Here is a 20,972-nt window from a genome sequence, read left to right as displayed (position 1 = left end):
ATGGAAACACACAATTTACCTTTTAAACTGGTCTAGCTTTTTCCTATCCACAGTCTATTTGTAGCAGTAGCAACCAATGAGCCCCTACTTGGTCCAGCAATTGTACTGTTCTTAGTCAAGACTTTTATGTTTTCTCCCAGAACATAAAGTGACTGGAGCAAGATGAAGGAATATAAGATCCTCAGCCACTGAGGAGCTTTCTTTCTTTACTGAATTAATTCCTCATTTCCCCCACCCAACACACACACTCACAGACTTCCCATCCCCTTCTCTCTGTTATAGGTCTCTTTAGGCTATTGGTTAGAAGCTTCAGTCCTCAGCTGCAGAAAGTTGGGGATGCTAATGATGGTAACCTAAGTTTTTGGGTCATAATTTATTGGGAGACTGAGAATAAACAATGGTTACATGGAAAAATGAAACAATCTCTAAGTCTGTGGCAAGAAAATATGAGGAAAAGACTGTCTCTAGGTACTATCAGTATAAAATGGAGTGTAGACTTTACATTAACATCTTAAGCCTCCACTGCACATACTGAGAGAATTTCATTGCCTTTAGAGCCATCTTGAAACTGAAGATAGGCTAATGTATACCAGGCGAATGTGGTTTGACCCATTTCAGTGTGTTGGCATCTTAAAGGAAAAAAAAGAAAGCCCTTGCTCTCTGGGCTGCATTCTTCTCTGCCAAGATCTAAATCTTGAACAAACCTAAAGGATTCACTGTAACAATCTTAGAAATGCTACCTTCACTTCTCAAAAGCAGTTTCCTTTTACTTTAGAGGGCAATAAGATGATGACTCTAGGGAAAACCAAACTTCCCATACAGCTGAAAATAATTGTGGTATTTATCAGTGCTTGATATGTGCCAAGCACTGTATTGAGCATTGAGATAGAGATAAGATAATCAGGTCTGACACAATCTCTGTCTTACATGAGACTCAATTAAATGGGAGGAAGAATGGGTACTTAATTACCCTTTTAAAGATGAGCAAACTGAGGTATTGAAAGGCTAAGTAATTTGCCCAAGGCCATCAAGTAGGTAATAGAAGCCAAGCCTCATGATTATTAGGCTTCTGCTCTTTCTCTAACAATGTGATAGGGCTAAACATACCAACCAGACTCACAGAAGCTTCAGTTAGGAGATGGTCCTGCTCTTTAAGGGTAATGTCAGTTTTTTCCCTTAGGCTAGAGCAGCCACGCTGAAAACTTCAAACAGAAATGTGACTGAACTGACAGAAGAGTAAAGATGTGGAATTGAGGCCCACAGAGGTAAAGTGACTTTCCTAAGGGCACACAGTAGGCCAACGGCAAATCTGGCACAACCAGTATCTCCTGAATCAGACTGAAGCCCTTGCCATTGGACCACTGTCTTAGTTGCTTAATTAACTCTCATTAATACCGCTGAAGGGGCCAATTCATCTTAGGAGAATAATTAGTTCAGAAAGTGGCTTTATCTTGATTTGGTTATTAGGTTCTTCCTTTCCTACCTGGCAGGGATGACCATTATTTTAAAAGACAGAGAATTGTATTTTTCTCCTCAAAGAAAGAAAGATGAAAATAGCTTGCATACTGAAACCAATAACGGCAGGTCAATAAAGTTCTTTCACTCTCAAAGGAAATAAACTTTTTGAAATTGATAGGTGATTTAATTATATGTTCAGAGGAATGGCTCTGATAGTCACTAAAAAAGCTCCCCCACAGAATATGCAGATTTGTTTCCAATTCACAAAGATGGGAATGAGTCCACTCCTCTAGAAAATAAATTTATGAAGAGTAGTTTTTTCATTAATGCCCAACTTAAAACTAGCCTTCCCCCCACCCCCCCACAAAAGAATTATTTTGATTGCCTTTTAATGTCAGTCTTTCAACAGTCATTAAATATCAAAAGAAGACTTCAAAAGCAGGGAAGAAAATGCTTGACCTATTCCCATTCAAAGAATGGACATCTGCATAAATGTCCAACTTAGCCTTTGTACAAAACAATATGGGTTTATGTTCAAATTAAAATTTGCTAAAGAAAATAGATGTAAATACTGGCATTTTAGATTTAATTAATGATTATACCATTCATAAGCAGCTGTGACTTACTGCAGGAGGAGGGCTTGGCTGTACCATACCCGAGGTTAAGATATTGAGGCTTGGAGAATTTCTGAATAGTGTTAGAACTCTAGATTCTAGGGAATCTAGGAGGTGACCAGCCAATGTGGTGATGCCCATCTCTTCTTCCTGCCTCCATGTTGGTATTGACTGTCATGAAACCCCAAGATATCATTAGATTCAGAATTTAAGAACAAAAGAACTTGTATTATTGGCAAGCAGAGCACTGTGTTAAGTGTTGGGAGAGATGATACAATTGGCAATTAGTTCCTGTCCCTCAATGGGCTCACAATATAACAAATCAAGGGCTAGGAGCACCAGTAATGGGTGCTGACCTTGAAATCCACCTAAATGGTTAGGGATTAATTGTTTCATAATATCCCTACTTTTCTCTCTCACCGTTTCCATCCTTCCAAGGAATTATCCAAATCCTCCTTGTACCTACTCATTTTTTCTTCATACTTCCTATGGTGTTAAATTGTATTTGAGATGACTTCCTGTGGTTTTAAGTTTCATTTGTTGACCACACATTGTGTAGATGATCTTCCTTTAATTAGCTGTTTGTTTTTATCTTCACGCTTCAATGGGTGTCCCCCACCTGGTGGCGTGAGATATGGTGAATAGTTTTAGAATCCCACCTGCCCACATTTCTCTGTCCTCCCCTAAACACTCCTTCATGATTTCCTAATACCAATCCTATGCCTTTTTAGCCATTGTCTTTACAGCTCACCTTCAAACAGAAGTAGTCTCAACCCCTGATTTTCCTGGTTCCCTTTCTACCTATACCTCTGTTTTTGCAGACACAGTGATCAGCAATGCCTGTGAGTTTCCAAGTGTTACTAGGCTTTATTAGTGAGAATCAGGGAAGAAGAGAAACCAACTTTTCAATGTGTCCTACTTTGTGAGATGATAGTAACCACCAAATAGTAATAGTAAAGTTGTTAAGTGCTATATGCCAAGCATTGTCATAGGTAAAATATAGGCAAGTTGGACCCAGTCCCTGTCCCATATGGGGCTCACCATCTAAGTAGGAGGAAAGGCAGGTATTGAATTCCCATTTTAGAGATGAGGAAACTGAAGCAGAAATTGTGACTTGCCCAAGGTCATACAGCAGCATATGATGGATCTGGAGTTAGAACCCAGGACCTCTGACTCCCCAGCTTGGGCTCTTTCCCATAGGCCACACTGCTTGTCATAGTCCTCCTCTTGGAGAAGCTGACCCCTAAAGGCAAAGCCTTTGATGTTGGGAGGTACAAAGCCCATCCTTCAGTGCTCTCTCAGTAAAAATTAATGTACAAGACCAACATAATCACTGTGACCCCGGTCTAATATCATATGAGTAAGGGCTGCTTGTCTGCCTGGAAAAACAGTGGGAGTTCAGTATTGAAGACTGCACTATAGCCAAAGAGCCAGCTATAGCCTGCCATGCCCTTTTTTTTAATTCCTCCCTATTGGTGGTAAGAGAGATTGTAAACTCTCTGCTAGATTGTAAAACTGCTTGAGGGCTGGGATTGTGCTCTGCCAAGTGCTTAGTGCATAGTGCTTAGTGCTTAGTGCTTAGAATAAATTCTAATGTTTGAATACCTTGCATTTTTAAAGCACTTGTATTATTTCAAAGTGTTTCACAATGCTTATTTTGTCCCTGTATCTTTGTGAGATAGGGTGAAACCAAAGTGATTCCCCCTTCATTGATGTGAAAACTGAGGCCCAGAGAGGTTAAGTGACTTGGCCAAAGTTCCCCAGTGCCAGAGTTGGGTCTAGAACCTAAGTCTCCTGACTTTCAGAACTGTGTCACTTCACTCCCTTCATTATCATGATCTTTCAGGAGAAGGTCAGCAGTGCAGGCCCCAGAAAACTTCACACAAGCTGTCAATTGCAAGTGTTTCTGCAGTACAGAGAGGTTCAGATACAAACGACTTGGATTAGCTGGGGGAGGTTCAGTCTTTCAGTCCTTTAGTTGCACTGAGTTACCAAATGCAAAGGAATTCTCAGCTCTCTGACCTTTTAAATGTATTTAGTGCTATATGCCAAGTTGGGTAGTAGTACAGCTGGGACTGTCCCACATGGGGCTCAACAGCAGGCAAGTGGCCAATTGCTTGCTGTGTGACCTTGGGTAAGTTACTTAACTTCTCTGTGCCTATTACCTCACCTGTAAAATGGGGATTAAATCCTCCTTCCTCCAATTTGTACCCAGTCCAACATGATTAAGTTATAACTTCCCCTTTGCTTTGAAGAGTGCTTGACACATAGTAAATGCCTAACAAGTGTCATTAATAAAAAGTGGTGAAGTGGGGATTAGAGCTCAAGTTCCCTGACTCCCAGGCCCCTTCTCTTTCCACCAGTCCGCACTGCTTTTCTCCCCTTTCTCCTCTATTCCTCCCCACTCCCACCCCTTTCCCCTCATCTAGTGGCAAGAGCACAGGATTGGAAGTCAGAGGTTTTGGGTTCAAATCCTGACTGCCAATTGTCTGCTGTGTGACCTTGGACAAGTCACTTAACTTCTCTGTGCCTCAGTTACCTCATTTGTAAAATGGGGATTGAGACTATGAGCCCCATGGGGGATAACCCGATTATCTTGTATCTACCCCAGCGCTTAAAATAGTGCTAGGCACATAGTAAGCGCTTGATAAATAACATCATCATCATCATGTAGTCAGAATATACAAACTGCTTGCCCTATACTAAATTTTTGCAGCAAGGCAGGATCTCGGGCACGAAGAGAGATTGTCTAGATAGCGCTGCCTCCCTGTGGCCTGAGGAGAGTTTGCAGGTGCCAAATTGAACCCTCACAGGTAATGTTTTGAAAATGGGATTCAGGGAATGAATGAAAAGATGCCATTACGGACGCCGAGAAAACACAGTGGATTACTTTTCCAGACCCACTGTAAGCACAGTGGCCTCGTGGAAAGAGCATGGAGAAGGGAGTTTAGAGACCTGGGTTCTGATTCTGGCTCCACCACTGGCCTGCTGTGTGAGCTTGAGCAAATCACTTTTCTGTGTCTGTTTCCTCATCTGTAAAACGGGGAGTCAGTACCTGTTCTCTCTTCCCCTTAGACCTATTATCTCTTCCCCTTACACTGTGTCCCTGTAGGATAGGCGCTGTCTGATCTTATTATTTTTTTGCTTGATGTCTAGTAAGCACTTTAGAAATACCACGTTTATCATTATTCTTGCTGCATTATGAGCACCATAGTTCATGAGATGAATTTAAATTGGACTGATGGAGTAGCTGGAAAACAAAGCCCTCTGACACTCTAAGCCTCTTGTATTGTTAGAGAGAAATTAGGTTGAGTAGGTCAGTCATTTTTTAAAACCTTAATCTTCCTTCTCCTGTGTCACCTGAATTTCAAGTTGAAAAGGCACCAGAATAGTAATAAAAAAGTAAACACTCAAATTAAACTTGTCTCTCAAACTGGGTGGCAGAGCGCTGCAAATAAATCGCCAGACGAACATCTTTTAGGAGACTCACATTATCATTTTACTAGTCAACTGACACGCTATAATTATTTATCCTTCTTCTGGCGTTATGATTGAAATGCAATTTATGCATACAGGCCTTGTGGTTCCAGTTTCAGTCAGATTGATAGTCTAAAAGCTTCCCTTTTCTGTGTTTAATCATGTCCATTCCAAACCCTAGTAAGTCTGCATTGTTTCATTGTCCTTGCACCAAGTGTTCCGATCATAGTCTATTAAAATGGATAGCTGTTGGAAGCCATCTTTTTTCCTCATTAGATCAAGGCTTGAATGATAGAACCAGAATTAATATACAATGGAGTTTTGAGGCATTTCCAGAGAAGGCAGTGTTACCTAGTGCAAAGGCAGGGGATAAGGAATCAAGAACTTGAATCTGAATCCTGGTTCTGCCACCATCCTACTGTGATCTTAGGCAAATCATTTAACCTCTGAGTTTGCTTCCTCATATGTCAAGCAGCCATCACTCTTCCTCTCTTTATTTAGATAGTGAATCCCTTGTGGAATATAGGGCCTGCCTGGGCACACCTGATTATTTTGTACCCACTACAGAGTTAGCACCTAATAAGTATTGTCACTGTAGATCTCTTGGGCAAAATAGTAGCGCGTCCTGGAGGAAAGAGCACAGGACTGGGAGTCAGAGAACCTGAGTTCTAATCCTGACTATGCCACATGCCTGCTGTGAGACCTTGGACAAGTTGCTTCACTTCTCTGTGCTTGTTAGCTCATCTGTAAAATAGGGAATCAATACCTCTTCCTTCTCCTACTTTGTGAGACCTGGGGATCAGGTACTATGTCTGATCTGACTATCTTGTATACTTCCCATCGCTTGGAACAGTGTGTGGCACATAGTAAGCACTTTAGAAATACCATTATTATTAATATTAGTGATAAAAGTCTACTAAGGAACAAGGGAATTCAGTCAGGAAGATGTAGATTGGCTTGACCGAATGATTCTAATTACTGCTCAAATCTGTACTTCCCTTTTCTTCAGTTACCATAGAGTAAGCCATCCAATATTCCAGGAGAATAATTCACTTTTTTTTCTGAACAATCTCATCACAAATCCTAGCCTTTCCCTTCCAAAGATAGGGGGTATTTTGAGTTGAAACTGAAGTGATGGATGTTGGGTAAATGCAAATAACTTTAGGAAAATGTTTTAAGAAACTGTCATATTCCCATTTAACGTCTCAGTTTCTCATCTTCTTAGTTTCGCCACATGGGAAATCTGAGAAATAGTATCTGGGGTTTATGCTAGGGAATAGCAAGATTATTCCATAGAGTGTCAGCTATGTATATTTATTGGTTACTGTACCTTAAAATGAAATTCTAGCTTCAATATTCTTAGCCTCAGTGAGTTCCTTGATATTTAGACATCTTATATTTATCTCGCTGTGCCGGATAGGACCTAATTTTCATTAGATGCATTAATCTCCATCTCCTAATGATACTGCATTGCTAATGTGAATGGTGAATTATATATGTATACAATACAATGCACTATCCTCATTAGATATCTGATTGAATAGCTGAGCTGCACAGACAGCAGCTGCAGCAAATCTCTAGACTTACCCAGATATTCCATTTTATGTGCCCTAAAAAAAAGAAATCAACATACAAATCTCCTTTCATGGCCCTTTTCATAGTCCTTTGTGGGAGTCTGAACCCTGGACACTGAGGTCATTATTGATACCTACTTGTACTTATACTCCTTCCTATCTATAATTTCTTTTAGTGTATCTTCCCACTAGGTAGTTTGCAAGCTCCTTGAGGTCAGGGATCAAGTTTATTCATTCTATTGTTCCCTCCCAAGTGCTTAGTACAGTGTGGTACACACAGTAGACATGTGATCAATCTCTTGATTGCATAGCAGTCAAATATCTATCAGTTGCCTTACAGAAGGGCAACATCAATGGGTAGAGATTATAAATATTGAGGCTTTCTTTGGAAATGATGGCTTTATTATGAGTAGATATTGGAAGATCTCTGACACCAAGTGGGAAGCTGTCTGCACTCTATCTTTTGTGTGATAACTTGTGTAGTTCCCCTAGTTGCAGTCCTGTGATAGAAAACACAATTTCTCCTCATGTGATGATGGAAGTTGTCATGACACTCCTCTTCCCAGAATTCTCTATTTCTCCCTCCTTCCCCCATCCATCCTTGTCCACTGCAAGTCCCACTACATGGACTTTCTCAGCCAGACCCCTGGCTAGATTGTTCAACTACAGGCTGAGCTGCCATCTTCTGGAAAATGGATTGTGTTTGTGGTTAACTCTTCAAAGTAAATCGCAGCAGCAGCAGTTGGTTTAGATTTACTTCCTCCCTCACCTTCTTGTTCTCCATGCTCTCTTCCAGCAGGTTTATGTCACCAATACTCTCAAGCAGTTGGTGTTCCCTTGCTCTCACCCCAAACCACAGCCATGAACCCTAATCTTCCCCAGCTCTGAGTTTGAGAGGATGCAATCAAACTGACCCCTAAATCCAACTGAGGGAAAAGATTGAGTTTCTTACCTCTTCAAATAATCCTACTTAAATTGTTTCAGTCAAGAAAATCTACCTATTTTTCAGATATGAAAGGAACAATTAACTTTTCAAATGAAAAACTGCAGCAGTAAATTGCAGGATTGCTCTGATTCGTTCTACTTTACAAATGAGGAAGAAAAACAGCTTTCATAAGGTCGCAACTAGAATGTTCATTCTTAGATGAGGCTACTTAGGGAGGTCTTGTAAATAATGGACACTTGGGCTCCCATCCATGTACAAGGATAAAATTCATAATGTATATTTCAGTCTCTCATCCAAATGAGCTCATTTCTTCCCATTCTGAAACCCACTGACGAGCATATCAATAGGAAGACAAAACTTCCTGATCTGCTGATCACTCTTGATAAATATAGCTCACTATTTCATCTCTCTATCTTTCTATAATAGTTACTTTAGGTTTAGTAACTAAGATATTAAGCACTTAATGCATGCTGCCCATTAGGGTAGACATAAATGATCAAATTGCACACAGTCTCTGTCCCATATAATAATTCTGGTATTTAAGTGGTTACTATGTGCACTGTACTAAGTGCTGGGTTGGATACAAACAGATTGGGTTGGACAGAGTCCCTGTTCCACATGGGGCTACAGTTTCAATCCCCATTTTACATATGCGATAACTGAGGCACAGAAAAGTTAAGTGACTTGCCCAAGGTTACCCAGCAGACAAGTGGCTCAGCTGGGATTGGAACCCATGACCTTCTGACTCCCAGGCCTGTGCTCTATCCACTATGCTATGCTACTTCTTGCTAGGCCTCTAATCCAAGAGACAGGGAAAGCGTGTGTTTTGCTTTATTTTACAGACGACAGACATGAAGATAAGAGAGATTAAGTGACTTGCCCAAGGTCATGCAGCAGGCTAGTGGCAGAGGTAGGATTAGAAAGTGATTCCCCATCTTGTGCTCAGGGATCCCATCTGATCAGCTGCCCCTTTGTTGGTGGAGGGTAGTTTCAACCTGGAGCTTGACTACAGCTCACTGTCTCTGTGGGCTCTTGATAGGTCTAGGATGGTGCCAATCTGAAATCAAGCATCCATTTTAGCTGTTAATGCATGCCACTTTTTATTTCTACAAACCAAGAGGCTTCTTTCCGTTAAATTATTCCTAACATTTTCAACAGATTATTGGCTTATTTTTACCCTTCTTATTGACCGGGATGTATATTTCAGAGTAATACATCTCCTATGAGGCTGATATTTATGCAGTTACTGATCATCTGTAAAACTGTCCATGTGTAATTTGCATTTAACTTTTGAAAGTAGATTAATTTATTGGAAAAGAGCTCCATACTATAATTATGAAATGTGGGCGACCTATTTTTCTCACTTTATATTTTCTCTATTGATTTCCATTAAATGCATCATCCTCTTGTTGAAGGAATGGCTAAATGGTTCTGTTTTGAAGTCCTCTTTAGCAGTATGAAAAATGGGTACAATAGGGACAATAGAGTGGTACTAACTCTATTGAGAAGCAGCGTGGCTCAGTGGAAAGAGCACGGGCTTTGGAGTCAGAGGTCATGGGTTCGAATCCCGGCTCGGCCACTTGTCAGTTGTGTGACTTTGGGCAAGTCACTTAACTTCTCGGTGCCTGTTACCTCATCTGTAAAATGGGGATTAAGACTGTGAGCCCCATGTGGGACAACCTGATTCCCCTGTGTCTACCCCAGCGCTTAGAACACTGCTCGGCACATAGTAAGCGCCTAACAAAAACCAACATTATTATTATTAACTCCTCCAATATCGATTTAGCTAACGGACTGCTTGTGGACTTAGAGAAGTGCTCCTAACATTTATCAATCGTATTTATTAAGGGCTTATTCATTCATTCAATTGTATTTAATGAGTGCTTACTGTGTCCAGAGTACTGTACTAAATGCTTGGAAAATACAGTTCGGCATTAAAGAGAGTCAATCACTGCCCAAACCTGGCTTACAGTCTATAGGGGGGAGACAGACATCAAAACAAGTAAAAAGGCATCAGTGTAAATAGAATTACAGATATATACACATCAAAACAAGTAAACAGACATCAATATAAACAAAAAAGAATTATAAATATATACATAAGTGCTGTGGGATGGGGGGGAGAGCAAAGAGAGCAAGTTAAAGCAATGCAGAAGGGAGGGGGAGCTGAGAAAAAGGGGGGCTTAGTCTGGGAAGGTCTCCTGGATGAGGTGAGCCTTCATTAGGACTTTGAAGGGGGAAAAGTGAATTTCTAGTAGATTTGAGGAGGGAAGGCATTCCAGGCCACAGGTAGGACATGGGCCAGGGGTTGATGGTGGGGCAGGCAAGATCAAGGCTCAGTGAGAAGGTTAGCACCAAAGGAGTGGAGTGTGCGGGCTGAGATGTAGAAGGAGAGAAGGGAGGTGAGGTAGGAGGGGGCAAGGTGAAGAGTTTTGAAGCCAGGAGTAAGGAGTTTTTGCTTGATAGGTTGATAGGCAACCACTGGAGATTTTTGAGTAGGGGAGTGACATGCCCAGAACGTTTCTGTAGAAAGATAATCCAGGCAGCAGAGTCAAGTATGGACTGAAGTGGGGAGAGACAGGAGGTTGGGAGGTCAGAAAGGGGGCTGATGCAATGATCCAGTCGGGTTAGGATGAGTGATTGTACTAACGTGGTAGCAGTTTGGATGGAGAGGAAAGGGTAGATCATGGTGATGATGTGAAGGTAAGGTCGGCAGGAATTGGTAACGGATTGGTTATGTGGGGTGAATGAGAGAGGGTGGTCAGTTGTGTGCAGAGCACTGTATTAAGCACCATGGAGTTGGTAGATGTGATTCCTGCCCACAAGAAATTTACAACCTACAGGGAGATACAGACATTAAAATAGATGAGTTTTAGGGAAACTAGTAGGGTATAAGAATGTTAACATACCTATTGTGATGTTGGGATGAGCATCAAAGTGCTAGAAATATACAGCCAAGTGAATAGTTTATAGAGTTACACAGGGGAGGGTGGTGAGGGGGAAGAGGGGACTTAGTCAAGGAAGACCTCTTGGAGGAGATGTATTTTTAGAAGAGCTTTGAAGATGGGAAGAGTGGTGGTCTGTCAGATATGAAGGGGAAGGAAGTTCCAGTCCCAATAGAGTGCATTCATCTATTGAAATAAGTTGTATCATCCCTACTGTCTTCTGCACTGTCCACTTAGCACAGCATATTGCACTCAGATGAGCAGGCAAGGGGGTGAACATTCAACTCCAGACAGGAACATGAAAGTTTTTGATAAAGTGTTGTGCAGACTTGCCAGCTGTCCATAAAATTCAGATAGCCTGCTGTCCATTGCTTTTGATCCATTACTTGTCATTGTAAAAATCATCCGAAGAAGTTGGCAACCCTGCTGAAGGTCCTTCTAGGTCTGCAGCTGGTGAGCCATACTAAACACTCAATGCTCTGACCAGAAAAGGTACTCAATAGCTACCCCTGATTGAAGCCCATGAAACAAATCTCCCTGTCTAATCTGGTGAGTAGGCATGTCCCTTGAGGACCCCTGCAATCTGATGGGATTGTAAATTCCTTGATGACAAGGATAGGCTTAACTTGATTTACCCTTCTGAGCACTTATTTTTGCCTGTGCAGAGCCCAGTTCTAAATGCTCAATCAATACTGATGAGCAGAGAGGCGATTTCTGGGTAGAGATTTTTGCTGGATGCTGCGAAGTCATTGGATCCAGCATTTTCTGCTTTTTCCCGAAACTACTCCTGATTTCATGAACAAGAGTATTCCTCAACTGGTGATGATAAACTACTCTAAGCAATTTAAATGTTAGAGGATTGATTGCTTAGAATCTTCAGCAATAGCATGTACTGTTTTTAAGAGAAGCACTCGGCTTTTGACTTGAGAATCTGAGTGTTTTTATTCATCTCAAGGGCTTAGTACGGTGCTCTGCACACTAAATGCTCAGGAAAAATAATTGATCAATAACCTCTTACCAACAAGGCTTGACATTTAGGAGGAAATAGAGATCAATCAATAATATTTGAGCATTTACTGCAGCACAGCACTGTACTAACCATTGGTAGACAAGATCCCTGCCCTTAAAGGAGCCTACATGTAAATATCAGGTAACTTGTTAAGCACCACAAAAGAAAACAATTGCAAAATCATATTATGCAATTGTCCCTTGAGTGACTGAGGGTAGTTAAAGGGATATAATGCTAGTAATCCGTGCATCTCAACTTTCATTGTTCTACTAGCCATAGTGGAAAATGTGGCAAGATGAAAATCTGGTCTGCTATAAAACTCATGGAAACTAAAAACTCAATGAATCTTGCTTAAAGAGAATCTGTGAAGAGTATTTATCATACTGTTCATTCTCCATCATCATGTCCAGGATCTTAGTGTAATAATGTGGACTAACCATCTTCATTTAGCTAAACAAAGATTACCCATTAAAATGTCAGGAGTAACTGATGGCATTTTGGATGTCTTGAAAGGCAGCGGGCTTTGGGAAAAGACTGTATGCATTTCCCAAAGCTGATCATCTTAAGGATCAATAAGAAGAGCCTTTTGATTATTTCACCAGGATCTGGAAAGAGGAAACAGTTATCCTTTAGGAGTGTCAGAACTGTATAAAATGGTAATCAGGTGGACAGAGCTACTTCTGGGCAAGAGTAGGTTGAAGAGTAAAACTTTAGACTAGAAGGACAATGGATGAGAGGGAATTGGTTGAAGAACTCTAACTAAATAGGTCATCTAAGGTGGAATGGGGTGGAGAGAAAGAAATAATAGGAGGAGGAAGACAGGCATACAGGCAGCATTCTTGTCTGCTGTGTGACCTTGGAAAAGTCACTTAGCTTCTCTGTGTCTGAGTTCCCTCATCTGTAAAATGGGGATTAAGACTGTGAGCCCTTTGTGGGACTGTATTTAATCTGATTAGCCTGTATCTATGACAGCCCTTAGTACAATGTCTGGCAAATAGTAAGTACTTAAATACTATAAAAACTGCAATCCTGCATTCTCTCTTCAAAGTATCACAAGTGGATTGTTTTGGTAACAGTGGCACCATGTGCCATCTTGAGGGATTTGAACTGTGTTGAACCTGACAGAGTCATATCTATCCCAGAGTTTAGTCAGTGTTTGGCACATAGTAAGTGTTTAACAAATAGCGCTATTATTATTTGTGTCTGTCATGAAGAACAGGGGACACTCCAGTTGACTTGTTCACTGTCAGTTTGGTCTGGAGTGTGATGCCATGTTAGTGCCACACATCATTTTAGGACCTACTAAAGGATTCATTTCCTCGCCTCTACTTGTGTCATGGGATGGCGTCTTGACCAGAACAGAACTCTAGGTCAACCATCTCCATGGCTGCTCATGTTGATATCTGGTTGTATGTAGGGTTTGTCAGGTGCAGATTGGCATACCACCTTGGTTATCTTCAGACTAATTTCCAGAAAATTATGAAATGGGCTTCCAGATTGCAATCAGTGCTAGGTGCCTCTACAGTATTATATGGAAAATTAATACTTGTTTTGTTTAATTTTGTTTTGTTGTCTGTCTCCCCGTTTAGACTGTGAGCCTGTTGTTGGGTAGGGATTGTCTCTATCTGTTGCTGAATTGTACATTCCAAGCGCTTAGTACAGTGCTCTGCACATAGTAAGCGCTAATAAATACAGTTGAATGAATGAACCCTGTGTTCTTCGATCCCTTCATTGTTCTATTTCTGTGGAGCTAATTAAGAACAAATATTGAGGCTCAAAGTTATGAACTAGTTGAACCATAGCTTGTATGAGTAATGACACTGCTTGTGGTTTTGTTAGGATCAACTATCCAATAATCCACCAAATAAATGGAAAGACATCATATGTCTACTTCCTGCCTTCTGAATCTATACTGTCTTATCTGCTTTTTGCATTTATTTCCTGCTTTTAGTTATGAAAATCTCATATTAGCTGCCCCAAGATAGATGCTGTAAAAGAGCTACATATTTTCGATATAAATGTTAGAAAAAACTGATGTAAATGGCTTATTTAAATCCTTTTTATACATATCCAAGTATATCAGCTGATACTGCTGATATTTCTCTAAGGAGACCTTTCAGTGAGAAATTCAATTTAAAAGTGTAAGCTAGGAGAAGTTTGGGCTTAATTTGGAAATTTATAGGCTCATCAGTGGCAATAAACTCTAAGGAGTAAATCTAATATACTGCATTATGGCAGCATCATTCAAAAGGTTAGAGTTAAGGATCTGTCAGCAGTTCTATTCAAAACTCTTATTTTCTGGTGTTTATGACTTGACCATAAAAATTGACTGTTAGAAGAACAGTTGGCTAGGAGTTAGGCTGGCAGCAAACTGTATCAGCATCCCATTGGATGGGGAAAATGGCAAAGAGTGACTTGTTAAATAGGAAAACAAGGCAGTTGTGAAAGGATGGGAGGGAGAGCTGGAAATTAACTCTGAGCATTATTTGTATTCGGTTTTCTGGGAGAGGAGTCTGGAAACCAGGACTGAGGCTGGTTTTAGTGGAGTTGGTTGTATCACGACCCAATTATACTTTTACTTTCCCATTTCTGTATTTTCATTTTGGTCCATCCATCTAGCCCACTGGAGACCAGCTGTAACCCTTCTCCTGCCCAAGTCCCTCCCCCTTTAGACTGTAAACTTGTTGTGGCCAAGGGGAATGTGTCTGTCTATTGTTATAGTTGACTCTCCCAAGTGCTTAGTACACTGCTCTGCTCTCAATGAGTGCTCAATAAATGACTATGTCCCACTTCTTCTGCCTCTGCAACTGCATTTTCAGCCAGTGCAGAGAAGACCTGTTTGAGTGTTCTGGCCATCCCAGAAAGAATTGCTGTCTCTTAGTTGTTTTTTTTTCTTTTTTAAAAAAATACATATAGCATTTAAGTGCTGGGATAGATACAAGGTAATCAGGCTGGATCCATCCCATATTTCATACAGGACTCACAGTCTTAATCCCCATTTTACAGATGAGGTAACTGAGGCACACAAGTAAAGTGACTTATCCAGGATCACACAGCAGGCAAATGGTGGAGCTGGGATTAGAATCCAGGTCCTCTGACTCCCAAGCCTGTGCTCTTTCCATTAGGCCACCTGCTTCTTAGTAAAAGCTTAATAAATACCATACTAATTCTCTTCAGGAGGCTCTTAGCATTATAATTCAAGGATCCTCTCCTGACCTCCGCATTTTGGTAATTTTTTTTATGGTATTTAAGCACTTACCTTGTGTCAAACACTGTTTTAAGCTCTGAGCTGTTGAGTTACAGAGTTGTGCAGGACAGCTACATGACCTGCCCTTGTTGAAGGGGAGGAAGCTGTAGGTGGCCAGAAGTTTCTTTTCTTGGCTCAAGAGTGAGGTGGAATAGTAACAGGGAAACCCTTCTAAACTGTGCCTTAGTTTCCTCATCTGTAAAACGGGAATTAAATTCCTGTTCTGCCTCTTACCTAGACTGTGAGCCCCATGTGGGACAGTGACTGCCAACATCACAATTTCATATTTATCCCAACATTTAGAACAGTACTTGACACATAATAACCAATTAACAAATACCATAATAATTGTTATAAATATAAGTAAAGCCCCCATGATATCAGAACATCCTGTACTTTCATGCCTCTCTCCCCTTTAGGATGTAGGGAAGATGTTTTCTGCCCTCAGAAGCTTCCACTCTATATTTTTTTTCCTCCAACAGTGGTAACAGCATGTTGGTGGGACAATGAGGCAGGTATCCTCCTTGTTATTAACCTGATGGCTATAGACTTGGCTCTGATGTTCACTCTGTCTTTATCTTATTCTAGTAACTTTCCACTAGAATACAGTGTCAATAGATGTGATCCCTGCCTTCAGAAAGCTTAAAATTCAGTAGGATGGAACACCCTACCAGCTCATATTTCTGATACTCTCCACCTAGTTAGGATAGATGCTGTCCTAAGAATGTTTCCATGAATCACTAATTTAAGGCAACTCATAAAGGACAAAGGCACTCAACTTGGAGAGGAGAATTTGTGGTATGTATAGGGGAAGTCTTTTACTGACCTTTAGCATTGTTTGGGTGTGAAGATGAAGCTCATACTCCAAGAGTCATTTTTGAACCCCAGTTCCTGCTGTTCTCTAAGCACAGAAAGCTGCAGAATTTTGGATGAGCACTTAATCTATACAGAGTCTGTTCCAGAGTTTGGCTGTGACCCTCAGATATTTCTGAAAATATTCCCTCTGTCATCCATTAGTTTTCCACCTTACTCTAGCACATATACCATCTACGGTCTGTTTCCTGTGTTCTCATTAAGGCTGAATTAACACTCAAACAAGTTTATTACTGTGTCCTGGGAGGAAGGAGGGGAAGGGACGATTTGAAGATATTTCAGAGGAAGAATGGAGAAGCCTAGAGAACTGACTATTTCTAAAGACACTAATTATTTACCTGGAAGTTTGAAAAAGGTGACTTAGCCTGAATCTCACTTCACTTTTAAAGTAATGGGAGCCCCAGCGGACAAATGATAAAGCGTTGAATGCCTGTCTATTCTGAGTGTCCCTGGGAATGCAGTGGAAGATGAGAATAAGTAATTTCACTTCTTTGCCTCAGCTCTCTGCATGTTGGCTTTTTTTGCTCTTGGCAAAGGCAATCCACTTCAGCCCGATTATCATTTTAAGCCATTTGATTCAGGCGGCTATTAGTGGGAAGGTGAGGAGCAGCTAGAGAATAGACTTTGGAGAGTTCTTGCTGAAAAAGAGGAAACTGCTTTGAGCCTGGGGATCCAGAGACCAGGAAAATCAACTGCTTTGTGTTTCTTTTATGATATTAAATGTTTATTATGTGTCAAACACTACCCTAAGCACTGGGGTAGGTACAAGTTCATTAGGTGGGATATAGTTCCTGTTCTGCATGAGGTGCATGGCCCAAGTATGAGGGAGAACAGGTATTTAATCTCCATTTTACAGATGAGGAAATTGAGGCACAGAGAAGTTTAGTGACTTGCCCGAGGCCACACAGCAAGTAACTGGAAGAACTGGGATTAGAATCCAGGTCCTGTGCTCTTTCCAATAGCAGAGAAAGACTGGGTGGATTAGTTTCAGTGAGCGAGGAAAACAGAACCCTACCAGTTCAGATCTTGGAAAATGAGAAATAATGAGGCACAGAGCTCTGGAGAAGGAAGAACCTGGTCTGTCCTTATGCCCCATGGTACATTTCCATGTCCTCTTCCATCCCATGTCAAGAGGAAGAGTGGGAGAAGTGGGGTAAGCAGGGGGAATGGTGCAAATCTGTAGGTCTCCATAATATAGATGAGAATAAGAGCATAAAGGCCATAAGTGAGTCTTAGGCATAGGCTGCCCTGTCTAGTATTGTCTTCATTCAGTCATACTTATTGAGTGCTTACTGTGTGCAGAACACTGTACTAAGCTCTTGGACAATACAATTTAGCAACAAATAGAGATGATCCCTGCCCACAACAGGCTCACAGTCTTTATCTCTGATATTGTGACACATATAGAAGAGCCCCTTGAAGACACCTGAACATTTAATGAATGAGTCCCCAAGCTACTTTGGCAATAGCCATGTTACATAAGTTGGCTAAGATCACTGCTCCAAACCACCTGATATTCTTTATGTAATAGCAGCAACAGAGAAGCAGGTTGGTTCTATAGGAAAGAATATAGGACTTGAATTCCACTGATCTGAATCCCAGCTCTGCCATTTGTCTGCTGTGCATCTATGGATAAATCACTGAACCTCTGACCCTCAGAGGTTCACATCTGTAAAATGGGGATAAAATAGTTGTTGTTCCTTCCCCTTAGTGTGTGAGCCCATAAGGAGTTGACCCTGAAGTAAGCTGGCTTTGCAAGCCCAGAAAGGGAAGAAAGGACCTTTTTAACTTTGATTTTATTTGAGAGCAATGTACACGGGAAATGGGCAAAATTCAGACATCACTGTATCAAACTGTGGCATGAATCTCATGCCATAGCTGGATTTCTCTATCAGGCCCCATGTTGTTTGTGTTCCCATTTCCTGATCACATTCCTATCCCAGTTCCCATTTTATGAAACGAGGCAAACACCAAAGGGCAAGTATAGCCTCCATTTCTCTTCTGATTCTTTATTGTTAATTTTTCATATTCTATTAAGTTTTTTGGCTCCAACATCCAATATCAACTCAAATTGGGGTTGGACTCTAATGAAGCAATTTATATTTTACTTTTGCCTGAATTTATGTTCAGAGAAGACTTCTAACCACCATCATAATGACTGCTAATAAGAAATGAGATGTGCTCTGTATTTATGAAGTAATCACAGAATCTGTATAGGATAATGCTTGGAGCAATTATGCTTAATCCCTGCAATCAATGCCTCCTCTGCACTTAATGATAAAACTACCTCTCTCCTCATTTTCCTTCTGACAATAACAAATTTAAATGAATCTGGGGCTGTTTTTCATTAAAATATGTATGATACCTTTGGGTCTGTAGGTAGGGGGACTCATCATTTACCAAAGGCAGGACTTAACAGCCTGATTTAATGTTGGGATCACTAGTGTTGGTCACTACTGACCTGGTGCATCAGCAGGAGTTGGACTCTGCTTCTGGGAAAAATTTTTCCTCCTGAGATGCTTCCACAAACTACTAGGTCCCAGAATGGATCTAGAAGTATCCATGAAGGGTTAACGCTATTGTGCTGAACTCCATTATGGTTGCTTTAGATTTTAAAGTGCTTTCTTTGCTCTTATTTTCCTGTCATGACCCTCTTTACCTCCTAGAGAGAAAACAAAGAGAATCAGTTATATTCTTGCCAAATTTTATCCAGGGACACCAGACTTTCAATTCCCTTTGTGAGCTGACCACTTTTCTGTGTTGACTGAATTTTTTACAGACCTCCAAGTCTGATTCTTTACTAGTCACCCCAGCAAGTTGTGCATCTACTCCACTTGTGCTCTAAAACTGAGTTTCATTACACTACTGAAGGATGGAGGCTCTGTTTGTTAGTTTTATTCAATTCAGGAGATCTGGATTCCAATTCTGAACTTGCCTGCTGTGGGACCTTGGACAAATCATTTAACCCCCTGGGCCTTAGTTTCCTCATCTCTATATTGGGGAATAAAATACCTGCTCTGTCTGATCTGATTATCTTATATCTACCCCAGAGCAGCTTAACCCAGTGCCTGGCCTGTAATAAGTGCTTAATAAATAAAACTATTAATAATACTAGTAGTCATCAATAATACTTTCCTTTTGGTTTTCACAAGGAAGTGTCCTCTGTGTTCTCCTCCTGACCCTTCATAAGCCTCACTGTGGGACATCCTCACGGTATTTTATGGAATGGCTGAGAGCAACTAGTGTCTGTTCATTTCTCCAAAAAGGAAGAGGTGACTTATCCAGACATGTACAGATGTCTAAGGCTGATTGTCTCACTGTGAAAACAAACCCACGATTTAGTTAAAAATGTGCCTGAATACATACGTTGACTTTGTACAAGTTTGGTAGCCTTGGGCTGTTTCTAACACTCATAATCCCTTCAAAAAAGCAGGAAGCTAAAGTGATTTTCAAATCATCCAAAAAATGTTGTCTTTTTTTTTCACCCAGGGAATGAAAGTTCAGTTTATTTCTTGTTCTATGCATAGCCTTTGATGAATGGGGTCCTTCTTTTTATGCATGTCAGTTAATCCATCCTTCATAGGAAGTATAATTTTGCTGAAGAGACATTCATCATCATAATAATCAACATGTATTTACTGGGCACCCACAAGGCACATTAAGCTAATGAACTGCAGATATGTTAGGTGACTGTAGAGAATCACCTGTTGTACTCGAAACCCTCAGGGCACAAGCTAAGTCTTCAGGGGAAAGTTTCACTTCCTTTGTAAAAGCAGACTGGTCTAATGGGAGAAGGGGAAAGGGTGGGAAAAGAAGCATAGATAGGGATCCTGTGCTTGGATGACAATCCAGAAGTATCAATCAAAGGTAGAGAAGCAGCATGGCCTACTGGTTAAAACCTTGGCCCGGGAGTCAGAGGAATCAGAACACTTGGTTTCCAATCCCTTCTCTCTAGACTTGTCCCACTTGTCTGCTGTTTGACATGGGCAGGTCTCTTAACTTCTCTGGGCATTTAACAAATGCACTAAACACTAAGCACTTAACAAATACCATTAAAAACAGTATTTATTGATCACTGTGTACAAACACTGTGCTAAGCACTAGGAAGGGTACATGAGAGTTAGGATTGTACAGCCTAGAGGGGTAATAGTTTTGACCAAATCTATCCCCCCTCCAAGTCTGCTTTCTTATGCAGAGAGAGGCTCATATCTGTTCCTTCCCCCACCTGCATCACTGGTTTAAAAAATCCTATCTGGAAACAGCCTCGAGCATTCCATGGAAACACACTGAGACAATCTGGGTAAGTATGAGACCGAGACAGACCCAGGGTGCATGGATTTGTGCGTGATAATGCACTATCTTCAAAATGAGTTTCAATTTGCAGACCTGTACATATGAACAAGTTAGCTCGGGGCTAAATAGCTTGCATTTGGCACTGTGGATCTCAGGAGGGCGCATTCCAGTATAAATTTCTTGAGACTGGTGGGAGATGTGCACCGTGCACATTGACCTCAAGTTGCAGGCTTCAAAGAGAAAGAGTGACTTGAGTGAACTAAGCAAAGTTCACCTAGATGTCACTGGAAGTTCAGCTAAGATTAAAGTTTTGCTTCATCTCTACCTCAAACAAATTCCTCACAGTTGACTTTAAAGCACTAAATCATCTTGATCCTTCCATCAATCAAGCAATTGTGTTTTTTGAGCACTTTACTATGTGCAGAGCACTGTATTAAGCATTTGGGAGAGTACAGTACTACAAAATTAGATGACAATTTCCTGGCCCATAAAGAACTTGCAGTCTAGAGGTCAGCAAGGAAGCTGATGCAGTAATC

This window comes from Ornithorhynchus anatinus, chromosome 19, assembly GCF_004115215.2.
Source record: "Ornithorhynchus anatinus isolate Pmale09 chromosome 19, mOrnAna1.pri.v4, whole genome shotgun sequence".
In the NCBI taxonomy this organism is placed as follows: Eukaryota; Metazoa; Chordata; class Mammalia; order Monotremata; family Ornithorhynchidae; genus Ornithorhynchus; species Ornithorhynchus anatinus.
Note: the sequence above shows the minus strand (reverse complement) of the source record.